The 5,727-nt window shown below is 43.3% G+C and overlaps 1 pseudogene; it reads right to left on the bottom strand.

Moving 5' to 3' along the window:
* Positions 1-682: 682 nt before the first annotated feature.
* On the bottom strand, positions 683-1,335 carry LOC100599420 (annotated as a pseudogene).
* Positions 1,336-5,727: the final 4,392 nt, after the last annotated feature.

Raw genomic sequence — 5,727 nt, 5'->3', positions numbered from 1 at the left:
ATTACCAAATTTAAGGAAAATCTTCTACAGGAAGTACTATAAATGAAATGGATGTGTTCTGAACCACCTGTAGGGCATCCAGTTTTCTAGGTTGTTTCCCACAATATACTTGGCCAGAGCTCTGGTTTGTTCCTAGAGAACAGCTAGCGTTACTTCATTATTAACCATGATACATGCACTACTTCACCTAAACATTCAAAGGAACCTACACATTAGAAGTGAGAAGTAGTGATAATTGCCTCCTGTACGAAGCAGAAGAAAGTGAGTCCTAGAATGGGTAATTCATCCAAAGTTGTTGATTCTTCTATCACTTCTCCATCCTCCCATAGCATCCTCTATACCCTTTTGTATCACCATCAAAACACTTCTGACATCTATCTTTCTTTCTTTTTTTCTCTTTCTTTCTTTCTTTCTCTCTCTCTCTTTCTTTCTTTCCTCTCTCTGTCTCTCTCTCTTTCTTTCTTTCTTCTTTTCTTTTAATTTTATTTTACTTTAAGGTCCGGGTTAAAGTGCAAAACATGCAGGTTTCTTATATAGGTATACATGTGCCATGGTGGTTTCCTACACCTATCAACCATCATCTAGATTTTTTTTTCCAACAAGAAGCCATAACTTTATTTATGATAGAAACAGTACAAATTTCAAACCAAGCTGCAGTTACTCCTTTGAGACTTTCAGATGGTTACATTGTTAATTCCATAATGGCATTTACAATATCATTACTGTTGTTCTTCAGGGCGTGGACTGCCTTTGCTCTCTACACATTTACTTGTGACATGACCAATTCTATGTCCTTAACTTCTACACCTGTTTCATGGACCTCTTCCTCTTCACTCTCCTCTTGTACAGTCAGGGTTTGTGTGTTTTCTTGAATGTTTGAGACAGCTTCACCTTGAACATTGAATTTCTCAGCAGCTGCTAGTTCTGCTTGCTGAGATAAGTCTTCGATCTTGGCTTCCCCAGAGACTATGTAGGTATCTGAAGCAGGGCTCTTGCAGACATTTGGTTTTGTGATGACAAAGAGGATATTCTTAGATTTCCGGATAGTGACCCTAGTCACTCCTGTAACCTGTCGAAGACCCAGTTTGGACATAGCCTTCCTTGCCTTCTTTTCACTCCAAATCTGTTTTGCTTTACTGACTGGCTCTTCGTCAATTTCAGCTGCTGCCACCAGCTGGTCTTCTTGTGTGGATGTCTGGGTGGAATCCTGTTCTTCAAGCTCTGGTACTGGTACTGATTCATCACTGTCAGATTCTGTTTCAGACCCTGTCTCAGCCTGGGGCTGGGCAACTCCTGCTCTGTAGCAGGGACGGTTTCTGTGGCTTCGCAGGGCATTTTGTGCAGGGAACGAGGAACCAAGATGATGGCAGAAAGAGAGTGAGCTAATCATCTAGGTTTTAAGCCCCATATGAATTAGGTATTTGTCCTAATGTTCTCCCTCTGCATGCCCTTCACCCCCTGACTGGCCCTGATGTGTGGTTCCCCTTCTGTGTCCATGTGTTCTCATTGTTCAACTCCCACTTTTGATTGAGAACGTGTGGTGTTTGGTTTTCTGTTCCTGTGTTAGTTTGCTGAGGATAATGGCTTCCAGCTTCATCCATGTCCCTGCAAAGGACATGATCTCATTCCTTTTTATGGCTGCATAGTATTCCATTGTGTATATGTACCACAATTTCTTTCTTTCTTTTTTTTTTTAAGGATTTTCGCTCTTTCGCCCAGGCTGGAGTGCAGTGTCATGATTTCTGCTCACTGCAAACTCCGCATTCTGGTTTCAAGCGATTCTCCTGCCTCAGTCTTTGGAGTAGCTGGGATTACAGGCACCCGCCAACACGTCTGGCTACTTTTTGTACTTTTAGCAGAGATGTGGTTTCACCACGTTGGCCAGGCTGGTCTCGAACTCCTGACCTCATGATCCGCCTGCCTCGGCCTCCTAAAGTGCTGGGATTACAAGTGTGAGCCACTGTGCCCAGCAATATACCACATTTTCTTTATCCAGCACTATTGTAAATAGTGCTGCAATAAACATATGGTTGCATGTATCTTTATAATAGAATGATGTCTGTTTTTCTGGGTATATTCCCACTAATGGGATTGATGGGTCAAATGGTATTTCTAGTACTAGATCCTTGAAGATCTAGTCTACACTGTCTTCCACAATGGTTGAACTAATTTACATTCCAACCAACAGTGTAAAAGCATTCCTATTTCTCCATAGCCTTGCCAGCATCTATTGTTTCTTGATTTTTTAAATGGCCATTCTGACTGGTGTGAGATGGTATCTCATTATGGTTTTGATTTGCATTTCTCTAGTGACCAGTGATGTTGAGCTTTTTTTCATATGTTTGTTGGTGGCATAAATGTCTTCTTTTGAGAAGTGTGTATTCATATTCTTTGCCCAGTTTTTGATGGGGTTGTGTTTTTCTTGTAAATTTGTTTAAGTTCCTCATAGATTCTGGATATTAGACCTTTGTCAGATGGGTAGATTGCAGAAATTTTCTCCCATTCTGTAGGTCATCTGTTCACTCTGATAATAGTTTTTGTTGTTGTTGTTTATTCTATGCAGAAGCTCTTTAGTTTAATTAGATCCCATTTGTCAATCTTGGCTTTTGTTGCAATTGCTTTTGGCATTTTTATCATGAAGTCTTTGTCCGTGCCTATGTTCTGAATGTTATTGCCTAGGTTTTTTTTTTTTTTTTTTTGAGACGGAGTCTCGCTCTGTCGCCCAGGCTGGAGTGCAGTGGCGCAATCTCGGCTCACTGTAAGCTCCGCCTCCTGGGTTCACGCCATTCTCCTGCCTCCGCCTCTCCGAGTAGCTGGGACTGCAGGCGCCCGCCACCACACCTGGCTAATTTTTTGTATTTTTAGTAGAGACGGGGTTTCACCGTGGTCTCGATCTCCTGACCTCGTGATCCGCCTGCCTAGGCCTCCCAAAGTGCTGGGATTACAAGCATGAGCCACCGCGCCCGGCCAAAAATCACATAGCAGATTGAAAATTCTTGGCATATCCAACAGTCATTGTGAGAACTTTTTGTTTTTTTTCTTTTTTGAGATGGAGTCTCGCACTGTCGCCCAGGCGGAAGTGCAGTGGCGTCATCTCGGCTCACTGCAAGCTCCGCCTCCCAGGTTCACGCCATTCTCCTGCCTCAGCCTCCCGAGTAGCTGAGACTACAGATGCCTGCCAACACGCCCGGCTAATTTTTTGTATATTTAGTAGAGACGGGGTTTCACCGTTTTAGCCAGGATGGTCTCGATCTCCTGACCTCGTGATCTGCCCGTTTCGGCCTCCCAAAGTGCTGGGATTACAGGTGTGAGCCACTGCGCCCAGCCTTTTTTTTTTTTTTTAGGGTTTTTATAGTTTGGAGTGTTACATTTAACCCTTTAACCCATCTTGAGTTAATTTTTGTATAAGGTGTAAGAAAGGGGTCCAGTTTCAGTTTTCTGCATATGGTTAGCCAGTTTTCCCAGCACCATTTATTCTTATTTTTATTTTTGAGATGGAGTTTCACTCTTGTTGCCAAGACTGGAGTGCAGTGGCATGATCTCAGCTCGCTGCAACCTTCGTCTCCCAGTTTCAAGCGATTCTCCTGCCTCAGCCTCCCAAGTACCTGGGACTACAGGTGCGCACCCCCATGCCTGGCTAATTTTTGTATTTTTAGTAGAGATGGAATTTCACCATGTTGGCCAGGCTGGTTTCGAACTCCTGACCTCAGATGATCCACCCACCTGGGCCTCCCAAAGTACTGGGATTACAGGCATGAACCACCATGCCCGGCCACCATTTATTAAATAGAGGATCCTTTTCCTGTTGCTTGTTTTTGTCAGGTTTGTCAAAGATCAGATGGTTGTAGATTTGTGGTATTATTTCTGAGGTCTCTGTCCTGTTCCATTGGTCTATATGTCTGTTTTGGTACCAGTACCGTGTTATTTTGATTACTATAGGCCTCCTGGGTTCAAGTGATCCTCCTGCCTCAGCCTCCCAAGTAGATGGGATCACAGGCGCCCACCACCATGTTCAGCTAATTTTTGTTATTTTTAGTAGAGACTGGGTTTCACCATGTTGGCCAGGCTGGTCTCAAGCTTCTGCCCTCAGGTGATCCACTCACCTCAGCCTGCCAAAGTGCTGGCATTAGAGGCGTGAGCCACCATGCCCTGCCCACAAGGGATTTTAGAGCTTCGAGATGTAGCAGAAGTGAAAGATGAGGCTCAGAAAAGAGAGTAAGAGAGAAGTGGGTCTGGCTTGAAGATAGTGACACAGAGACAATAAGGCTCAGCTTTTTATTTCATTTCATTTCATTTTAGACAGAATCTTGCTCTGTTGCCTAGGCTAGAGTCCAGTGGCACACGAAATGCTCACTTCCGCCTCAACCTCACAGGGTCAATTGATCCTCCTACCAGAGCCTCCCTAGTAGCTTGGACTACAGGTGTGTGCCACTATGCCTGGCTAATTTTTGCATTATTTTCATAGAGATAGCATGTTACCATGTTGTCCAGGCTGTCAGCCTTTTCTTTTCTTTTCTTTTCTTTTTTTTTTTTTTTTGAGATGGAGTTTCGCTCTTGTTGCCTAGGCTGGAGTGCAATGGCTCAATCTCGGCTCACCGCAACCTCCGCCTCCCAGGTTCAAGCCATTCTCCTGCCTCAGCCTCCTGAGTAGCTGAGATTACAGGCATGCACCACTACGCCTGGCTAATTTTGTATTTTTAGTAGAGACAGGGTTTCCCCATGTTGAGGCTGGTCTCAAACTCCTGACCTCAGGTGATCCACCCGCCTCGGCCTCCCAAAGTGCTGGGATTACAGGCGTGAGCCACCGTGCCCAGCTGTCAGCCTTTTCAATAATGTTTTCTACTTGAGAACATCTAAAGTGTATAAAATAGTAGCAAACTTAGTACAACAAACCCTGTGTATCCACTTACAAATTTATATCCTTATCCCTATACTTTGCAATACTTTTAAAAAAAATTTTATTATTATTATACTTTAAGTTTTAGGGTACATGTGCACAATGTGCAGGTTTGTTACATATGTATACATGTGCCATGTTGGTGTGCTGCACCCATTAACTCGTCATTTAGCATTAGGTATATCTCCTAATGCTATCCCTCCCCCCTCCCCCTACTTTGCAATACTTTGAAGCAAACACAGGATCACATATAATCTTATGGGTAAATACTGCACTATGAATGTCTAAAATGCAGAGCCTCTTTTAAATATTAAGCTCGTAATATCATTATCAGAAATCATAACTAGTGAATACTTATGAGATTTCTTCTAGTTCAATGGACTTCATTTTTAGAAGTGTTTATGTAGAAGTAAGGAAAATTATTAGGTAGTTATTTTCATTGATATACATGCTCTTCAGTGCTTTAATATCTTATTCTTTTTTCTCCTTTTGTAGTTGAAGAAACTGCCTTATTATTCTGTTGAAAGCCTCAGTCTGGAGTATTTTACATGGTCATTAGTTTCCATCACGTCTTGTAATTGTGGCCCTTCCTGAGAAACATGACAAAAGGGCCCAGCTTGAATTTGAGTAAAGGAGGATCCAGTGTCGCGGGATCAGCCAGTGCCCTGTGACCTGCCTCCCCCTGGAGCTGCTTCTAGAGCCAAAGGGAAAGAATCAGACACAGGCTTGTGAAGTACTTGCAAGAGAGAGAACACAGAGGAGATGCCAGCTTCTCACTTTCCCTCCTTCCTGGAGGATCACACCTTCTGCAGGGAGTCTCCCCACACAGA

This window comes from Nomascus leucogenys, chromosome 7b (assembly GCF_006542625.1).
Source record: "Nomascus leucogenys isolate Asia chromosome 7b, Asia_NLE_v1, whole genome shotgun sequence".
NCBI classification, from domain to species: Eukaryota; Metazoa; Chordata; class Mammalia; order Primates; family Hylobatidae; genus Nomascus; species Nomascus leucogenys.
The sequence above is the reverse complement of the archived record's forward strand: the minus strand, read 5'-3'. Positions and strand labels throughout refer to the sequence as shown.